The 10,000-nt window shown below is 36.3% G+C and overlaps 1 long non-coding RNA gene across 2 annotated transcripts in view; it reads left to right on the forward strand.

Moving 5' to 3' along the window:
• The window catches only part of LOC309512369, a 58,539-nt gene that overhangs the window by 5,166 nt on the left and 43,373 nt on the right, over window positions 1-10,000 (forward strand). Inside the window, exon 4 of one of the 2 annotated variants that reach the window (XR_014210967.1) lies at window positions 7,054-7,295. This is a non-coding gene — a long non-coding RNA (uncharacterized lncRNA). Of the gene's footprint in view, window positions 37-7,053; window positions 7,296-10,000 lie in introns of those variants that run through there. The other variant, XR_014210968.1, reaches the window with a different exon arrangement.

Consider the following 10,000-nt stretch of genomic DNA (forward strand, 5'->3'; position numbering starts at 1 on the left):
ACACAAACTTCCCCAGAAAAGTGAGTAAACATAATAACACACAGGGCCGGCCCGAGGCATAAGCGAACTAAGCGGCTGCTTGGGGCCCCCTCGCCACCAGGGGGCCCCCAATCGAGGTTTTTTTTTTTTTTTTTTTTTTTTTTTTTACATATGAATTAACTTAAACAAGTGACATAAATGAATGAAAGGATTAATAATTCAAGACAAGAAAATTCTGATTTCGTGATCAATATACCTGCCTACAACTGCTGCTGTGTCTGCCAGTGTTTGAGTCATGCGCATAACCTCGCGTGCATAGACAATTTGTGCGCAAAGTCACGGTAATGTTAAGCCATGTCACAAAAATTTGATTTGATCAATGATTTATCCTTTAAATGTAATGATATTCAGAACAGAACAAGAATAAAAAAATAACTATAAACAAGCCAAAACGAAATAATTTAAAGCGAAAGTGAAAGTAAGCGGCGTTGGGCTCACGTATCTCTCTCATTAGAATCAAAATGTTTCAACATTCGCGATGGATTTGGATGGTAAACTATTCTTTATCATAGGCTTTGTACTTCACTCACGTTCCAATATCGACGGAAAAAATCATCCTCTTCACACGCGCAAAAATGTGCTTGGAAACATCACAGTGGAAGATTACAAAACTGGCATATACGTTGTGTGTGTGTGTGTGTGTGTGTGTGTGAGTCGCGGGCGCGATCGAACAGTGGAAACATAAAAACATACTCCGTCATGTTCATACAAGACATCATTCAAACTGCAAAGTGTTGCAAAACGTTGGAGGATATTGCAAATAAATTTGTTTTGTGTTTTGTGACAGTTTGTTTTCAGAAGTTTCCAAGAGTTAGTAAAAGAGTAAAGAAAAAGTTAAAACTTTTTTAAGTATCTATTTTTTATTAAGTAGGCCTATTTATTTTGTATTAATACATAACCTCATTGTATTCATTTATAATGTAACATTATAGCGTGACATTGTGTCAATAATCGTCAAGCACAGGTGACTCTGCGTGGTGGGAGGGGGCCCCCAAATCAAATTCTGCTTAGGGCCCCCAAAAGGCTCGGGCCGGCACTGATAACACACCAAATTGGCTAGTGATTTGACAGCGTTACCCGCTACAGTTGATTTTTGCCCACATTTGGCAGGTTGGCGGGTGTTAATTTCAAACCCTATATACTGTATATATATATATAAAGCATTCAACAGCCCCGTAGTATCGATCGGTCGTGGGCCCTGTGTCTCATCTGGTTGCCCGTTGACGGCAACATTGCCCAGCAACATTGCTCAAAAAGTTGTCCCCAATGTATCATCACCTTAAAGGGGTGGTTGATTATGATTTCACTTTTTTAACTTTAGTTAGTGTGTAATGTTGCTGTTTGAGCATAAACAACATCTGCAAAGTTACAATGCTCAAAGTTCAAAGCAAAGGGAGATATTTGCTTTTTAAAGAAATCGCTTTTTAAGGACTACAACAAACGGCTGGTAGAGACTACACAACATTCCTCCAGTGTTAGTGACATCACTAACCCTAAAATTTACATAAACCCCGCCCCCGGGAACGTGATTTATAGACTATCAGGACAGAATATGCTAATCAATGACTAGAAGATAACTACACATAAGCTACATAAATTCATCAACTAACCATTCAGAAATGTCCTGTTGTATTCTACATGTTGTCACTTCTTCTTGAGTCTCTCCATCATTGTCTGAATCCGGTTTGAACATTAAAGGCTAAAAGTTTTTTTTAATTTTCAGTGCATGTCTGTGTGAGGTAAAATGACACTAGCTGTTGTAGCTCCGCCCCCTGTGCTGGAGCAGCAGCTCATTTGCATTTAAAGGAACAGACATAAAACGAAGCGTTTTTGCTCACCCTCAAAAGTGACAACTTTAACATGCTATATAAAAATATCTGTGGGGTATTTTGAGCTAAAACTTCACACACACACTCTGGGGACATCATTTTACATCTTATGAAAATGGCATTATACCACCCCTTTAAGCAACGGCATCTGGTGGAACAGCAACTGTATTCTGGCGTTGTATTGCGCATGTGCGACTTTAACTGCTACTTCGTGACGTTCGACTGTAACCGTCTACTACGGGAGAACAGCTGATTTGCCGAAGTCTCTACAACGTGAGAGATTAGGTAAATAGATTGTTATGTTGTATGGCATATGACGTTGTAATTGCATCAGTTTGTGATTGTACCACTAGTCTTTTATATAATCTGTGTTGAAATGTTTTAAACTTAAGATAATTGTAAAAAAAAATCTGTTTGTACAAAGATATGTCTGCTGTTTGCAACAACACCTCATGGTAGCATTGAGATTAGAGATGATGTGTATGGAAACCGTACCCTTGGATAGCCCTTGTGTTTCACTTGTTACTTTGTCAGTTGTTGTACATGTAAGGGTTGCTTCTAGTCTTGTCATGCTTGTGGTTTTGTTTCTTTATCCCTGAAGTTCTTTATTATTTGTTCTATGTCTATTTCATTAAAACCTTGCGTTTAGATCCTCGCTTCCACCTGCTTTCTCCGGCACTTTACAGTGACAAGATTATTTATATATACAGTACAGGCCAAAAGTTTGGAAACATTACTATTTTTAATGTTTTTGAAAGAAGTTTCTTCTGCTCATCAAGCCTGCATTTATTTGATCAAAAATACTGAAAAAAAAAAAACGTAATATTGTGAAATATTATTACAACTTAAAATAATAGTTTTCTATTTGAATTTACTTTAAAAAATAATTTATTTCTGTGATGCAAAGATGAATTTTCAGGATCATTACTCCAGTCTATCACATGATGTTAAATTGATAAAAAGTGATAGTAAAGAAGATTTATATTATTAGAAAATATTTTTTTATTTTGAATAAATGCAGTTCTTTTTAACCTTTTATTCATCAAATATATTAGGCAGCAGAACTGTTTCCAACACTCATAATAAATCAGAATATTAGAATGATTTCTAAAGGATCATGTGATAGACTGGATGTCACATGTGACACTGAAGACTGGAGTAATGATGCTGAAAATTCAGCTTTGCATCACAGGAATAAATTATTTTTTAAAGTATATTCAAATAGAAAACTATTATTTTAAGTTGTAATAATATTTCACAACATTACTTTTTTTTTTTGTATACATTTTTGATCAAATAAATGCAGGCTTGATGAGCAGAAGAAACTTCTTTCAAAAACATAAAAAATAGTCATGTTTCCAAACTATACCATACTTCGGGACTGTTGAATGCTTGAATCTTGATTGGTTGACTAACGTTCTAAGGTAATTATTTTAAGGGAAACGCACGGCTAAAGTAGTTCTAGGCAGGTTTTGACCGCATTATAGTTTCATATCACTTCGCCAAATGATTTCAGTTATTTCAAAGGTCCTCACAGCCTAGAACAGCAAAATAACCAAAACCCACAATGACACTGACCAAACAAATAAATATAGTAAACAATAGGATAAAAAAAGACAAATTATTTCTATGTTTTTTGCCAAAAAATGACGTTTTAGTATACGGAAAGCTTACAGTTTTGCTATTCGTAGAGACGCTGCTGTCGAACACTGTTGAGAGACGCTCAGACTCAGGTAACTCACACATGCCTAATCTCTCTCTCTTTCTCATTAATAACTGTATTAGACTGCTATCAGTGGCTCAAGCTTCCGTTATAAGGTCAAAAAATATGTTTTGGAATAAGCACCGGAGGCTTGAGATTAGATGCGTAAGAAATTAGTCCTACACACAAGAGCGTTTTAAGGAGTAGTGTCTTGAAATACAACATCTGAACAATGTCTTGAGGTGTGGTAAGAGAAGTATAAGCAGAATAATTGATTCTGGTCCGTTGAATTATTATATAATCTTATATATAATTCACACCCGAGGTTCGTTTCACGGTGTGTTCCACCTGGGGTATGCATTATTTTGGAATAATTCAACGGCCCGTCGTCAATTATTCCTTACATATATACTGTATATATGATCCAAGAGCATTGGAGGTCAAGGCCATGTCCCAGTACAAAGCATTTGCTCTGCCAACATGAATAGCAAATAGAGAAATTCGCTTTACTCAGCAAAGCAGTTTCATCATTCGTGTAATCCAAAGCCTGACACAGCTAAAGAGTTTCAGTGTGCTGGAGTGTGTTTGCTTGTGTACCAGATATACAGAAATGCACTGAAGCTTTAGACAAGATATTGTCCTGTTATTGTAAGACTTTGCATGCGGATAAAATCATAACCCAGCTGGAAAAACCAGGGCACATCAACTTAGAGTAAACATGAACCCACTTTACTTCTTTAATGAATGTATTATTAAAGGAAACAGGATTATGAATAAGCAAAAACTTCAAGAATGGACTTCATGTCTCAATGTTTTTATGTCAAAGAATATATAATATTTCACCCAAAATGTGTATTTAGAAAGTACAAGGTTTTGAAACATGATTAACCAGCTCAAACTGTTCCCAACCAGCATATCCAAGGTATTCTACCAGTTTCAACCATAGATATCATATAATAAAGGCTAGATGTCTCGTGCGCGCTGCCGGCCAATGGAGGTCGACGTCCGCATGTGGCGGCCATCTTGCCACAGGGAGCTCGCTCACTCGTAACATTGTGTTTTAATGCTGCATGTACTTTTTAAATAACCATAACTTGCTAAATTTTCTACCGATTTTCAAACGGTTTGGTTTGTTATAAACGTCAGAGATGTAGTTATGACACTGCATACATATGAATAATTATAACATACAGTACAGGCCAACAGTTTGGAAACATTACTATTTTTAATGTTTTTGAAAGAAGTTTCTTCTGCTCATCAAGCCTGCATTTATTTGATCAAAAATACAGAATTTTTTTTTTTATATATTGTGATATATTATTACAATTTAAAATAATTGGTTTTCAATTTATTATATTTTGAATTATCATTTATTTCTGTGATGCAAAGCTGAATTTTCAGGATCATTACTCCAGTCTATCACATGATCCTTTAGAAATCTTTCTAATATTCTGATTTATTATGAGTGTTGGAAACAGTTCTGCTGCCTAATATATTTGATGAATAAAAGATTTATTCAAAATAATACAATATTTTCTAATAATATAAATCTTCTTTACTATCACTTTTTATCAATTTAACACATCCTTGCTGAACTGGATGTGTATTGATTTATTTTTAAAAAAGAAAGAAAAAAATTACTGACCAGTGTATATTGTTGTTACAAAAGATTTCTATTTTTAAAACATTTGCTTCTTTTTTATTTATTTATTATTTTGTATTACTTTTTATTCATCAAAGTATCCTAAAAAAAGTATCACAGGTTATGAAAAAATATTAAGCAGCAGAACTGTTTCCAACTTTGATAATGAATCATCATATTAGAATGATTTCTAAAGGATCATGTGATAGACTGGAGTAATGATCCTGAAAATTCAGCTTTGTTTGCATCACAGAAATAAATGATAATTTAAAGTATAATAAATTGAAAACCAATTATTTTAAATTGTAATAATATATCACTATTTTTTTTTTTTCTGTATTTTTGATCAAATAAATGCAGGCTTGATGAACTTCTTTCAAAAACATTAAAAATAGTAATGTGTCCAAACTTTTGACCTGTACTGTACATGTTCAAGCATTCGGAATTATAGCCACGTTAATAACGTTTGTAAGAAAGCAAACCGTTTGTAAATCCGGTTTCAGCGAGATAAGAGTATTTGTGTTCGTGCTGATCACTCACCTTACATCAGGGACCACAGAGCTCGCCAGAAAGCTTCCCTGTGACAAGATGGCCGCCGGTGATGCCGTTCGAGACTCCGCCGTGAGACATCTAGCCTTATATCAGTGTTTCTCAAACTGTGGGGCGCGCCCCACTGGTGGGGAATAGAGACGTGACAGGTGGGGCGCGCCAAACAGGAGGAAATTTTCCTTTTTATGCCTTATATGGTAATGATCAAATCTTCCGGAATCTGGAGCAAGACCGCGCACTAGACTAGAGAGTAGAGATTTTTATTTCTGTGCCCCTGAGAGTACGGTCCCACATATGGGATTTAGAATGTTCAGTGAAGTGACATCACTGCCAGATTCAAATTGTGCTTTCGCGCGTTGGTTGGCGCTGAGCCAGAGACGGACGAGCTCAGCGCTGTCATATATCACAACTATGCAGTGTTTTCAACCTAATAATGTTTATTTTAGGTTTCAGACATTTAAATACACATAAGCACGAGTAAAACAATACATTTGGAGTTTGTAAAATACACACTGATGTCTGTAAGGAAATTAAGGCTATCTGTCATACAGTGTTATTGTGGCTGCGGTGTGTCACGTGACAAATATGACGCGTCGCCATGGAAACATTAAGGGGGAACGTTCTAAAATAACAGTCGCCTTGAAAAAAAAAACAATAACAAAACTTGGATAAATTTCTATTTTTGAAATTAGTAAAAAAAATTGACACCGCTGCACTTTTATTTTCTCTATTTTTTTATTTCATGCAAGTTATTACGACACAGCTGCACTTTTATTTTCTTTATTTTTTAACTTTCTGTTATTTGATGTATATAGTTTGTATTTTAGATACAACTTGTTACTCTGATACTACTTGTTAGTTCAATAAATTGGAACATGTTAAGCTTGTTGCGCATTTCATTAGCATTGTGTTGGGGTGATGGGGCTTGAAAATTCCTCCTTGTCTAAAGTGGGGAATGACCAAAAAAGTTTGAGAACCACTGCCTTATATGGATATTTCAACCAGGTTGACTCATTTGAACTAATTTAATTTGATGATTTAACTCATTTCATATCTAATGATCTTTACACCGTTATTGAACGAAACTGAATCAACACTAAACCGACTTCAGCTGAACAGTGACACTAATTTATTTATTGAACTCTGTTTGCATCATTGAATCATCATTTTCCTGTTTATCCCTGTAAAACAATCCTATAACGCGCCATATAAATAAAGTTGGCGGGAACCTGAGATCAAGGTTACAGATACCATAATCATAAATTGAACCCTGTGATTTCTATCTTTCCTAGGCTCCCTGTGCTGAACTCAAACAGAAGGTCTGTTGAACTTGTCTCACCAAGCGCTCATGAGAGATCAACCATGTTGGCAGAGCCAAATCTAATAGCTGTGACAACCACCTGCATCATATGAGTCAGATATGATATCAGCACAAACACGGAGCCACTTAAGCTGCGCTGAGACGCCTCTGGATGAAGAGGAATCCACGGAGGCCTGCGAAGACTCAAAGCAACCCGCATAAGAAGCTGGTGAGGTGAGTCAAAGGGCTCGAGGGCAGGTGTTAGTAATTATCCACGAACAAACTGATTATGGTGTGAGTTCCAGGTTAGAGGACTCTCAAGACAGTCAATTACTGAAACAAATCAATGGAAAGCCAGGATATACAACAGACCTGAGGCTGTTGGTCTGAAAGGCTGCGCATGCATTTCTCAATGTCACGGGTTTGTTTTTATATCTTTAAGGAATCGTTTTAGACTAGTAAATCATAAGGGGTTAATCTACTTCCTTACAGTCTGTCGTTGGTAAATACTGGTAAGTACAAGAATATCCGATTCCTCTGTTCGAAGTCAGGGGAAAATCGAAGTGTTTACTTTCTTAATGCACGTAAAAAAATAAAAAAAGTATTTGTAATCTTTCTTAAAACTCGCTCTGCTTCTTAAGCTGTAAAAAGTGCGCTGAGGAACTTTAGCCTCTTTATCTGCCTTCTGTGGTTGAAAAGCAAAAAATTCATTTCCCCCCAACAAATCTTCTTTAATGCACCTTTAATATTTTCTTTTTGTCTGACATTATCAGGACAGATTTATGTTATTTAATCACTGCTGAAGGATACTGTTGTAGGTAATATCATCTCACTTACACCTGCACTAGAAATCCTCTGGGCTTGTCTTAATGAACCTTTAGAGACTTGTAGATATTTTTCCAGTCATTTTTCTGGCAGCAAACAAACATGCGTTAGTTGGAACCATTTGCAGTTATTGTGGGTGTTCTGTTATCAGGAGAAGATAATAAAATGTTAAGCAAAAAAAGATCTCACTCTAAACCTAGATTTTTGTCAGTTTTTACTCATAGCTATTTACCAGAATTTACATGTCTGTTTAGGTGTTGACATCAAAAGCAGAGATTTTTTTTTTGTGATAGTTATCATTATTAACATATTTTTGTCCATGCATTCATTGTTTTCTTAACTTTTTCTGTTTTTTTTTTAGCATGCATTTGTATGTTGAATTTATCTACTTCACTAGCTTGTTTCATAGTTGTTTAGTAACACACACACACACACACACACACACACACACACACACACACACACACACACACACACACACACACACACACACACACACACACACACACACACACACACACACACACACACACACACACACACACACACACACACACACACACACACACACACACACACACACATGTATATTATGAATATTGTTGGCTCTTTGAAAAAATGGCTTTTGTTCCTCCTTTGGAAAGATAAAAGCATAGAGACCTGTTTCCGCCACGGAATAAAACATTTAAAAGACTTTTTATCACACAATTATGACTTTTTTTCTCACAATTGCGAGATATACTGTAACTTCTGAGAAAAGAAGTCAGAATTGCGGGATATAAACTTGCAATTGTGAGGAATAGGCTAAAGTTTTTATCTCGCAGTTGCAAGTGTATATCTTGCAATTCTAACTACTTTTGACAGAATTGTGAGATAGAATTTTGCAATTGAGATTTATAAAGTCCAATTCTGAAGGAAAAAAATTAAGCTCACAATTTTTACCTTTTCTTACAATTTTGACTTTATAACATGCAATTGCGAGTTTATATCACGCCATTCGGACTTTATAACTCACAATTGTCATGCAATTCTTATCATGCAATTCTGACTTTATATCTCACAATTGTGAGTTTTATATCATGCAAAAAAAAGTCCGAATTGTGAGATAAAAAGTCATAATTACTTTTTTATTTTTTTATTCAGTGGCGGAAACAAGCTTTCATATAAAAGCGTCTGCTAAATGCATAAATGTAAATATTTTATAGTTATAGTAACGTTTACTTTAGTGCAGGTTACATGAGATGTAAGATGCAAAGTAAAGACTAGTTGTCTTTATGGATCATCGACTGATAGAATCGTTCTTAACTTCTTGCATAACACCATCCAGCATCTCTGAGAACATGTTTCAAATGTCAGCCTGTTTTTTCTCTTTTCGTCCTGTGATTGTGTCATGCTTTTCAGGGCTGACAGCTTTTAACATTTTACTCATGTGGGCTGAATTCAAAACAAGCCAGGTTTGAGAGAAAGACGAGTATCATCTGAATCCCTCCATTCTGGTGTTTGCTTCTCCAGATTGATGCTTGAACAGATTGTCTGAGTGTCTTATTTGACCCGATGACATCATAATGGGCATCACTTTACCCCGTCTTGATTGGTGGAAGAGGGTAACAAACCGTCCAATTGGCCTTTTTCCCTTTTTCATCGCTGCTCCTCATTAAACAAGCAGAATTCATGACTGATACAAGCCATTAACTGCCCTGAACAGCAGTGGGGGAGATGGAAGATTACGACATTATGCAATATCATTGTCCGATTTGATTAGTCGGCACTGCTGTTACCTCCGCAAAGTGAATTAGTTAATTCGGGAGATATGTCAGTGGGTGATATAAAATGGAAATTAAAAATGGCTGAGCTGTCTCTCACGTTCGGTCTTTCTGGTTCCACCGAATCACGCCGTTGGCTGGCGGTGAGGCCATATGATGGTTGGAATATGCGAGCGTTTGCACTGGCCGGTTGGTATTTCCACAGGCATCTGCTGTTCCCTCTATTGAGTTACTGTACAGACTGCCAGGCGCTTGCGGTCCGGGCCCATGAATACCGTAAGAGCCAGTGAAATGAATGATGTCAGTGCCGCAGTTTTTGGCCACTACGGTTCCAAACTTCATTCTGGAATC

Source organism: Leuciscus leuciscus (genome assembly GCF_965113295.1).
Source record: "Leuciscus leuciscus genome assembly, chromosome: 13".
In the NCBI taxonomy this organism is placed as follows: domain Eukaryota; kingdom Metazoa; phylum Chordata; class Actinopteri; order Cypriniformes; family Leuciscidae; genus Leuciscus; species Leuciscus leuciscus.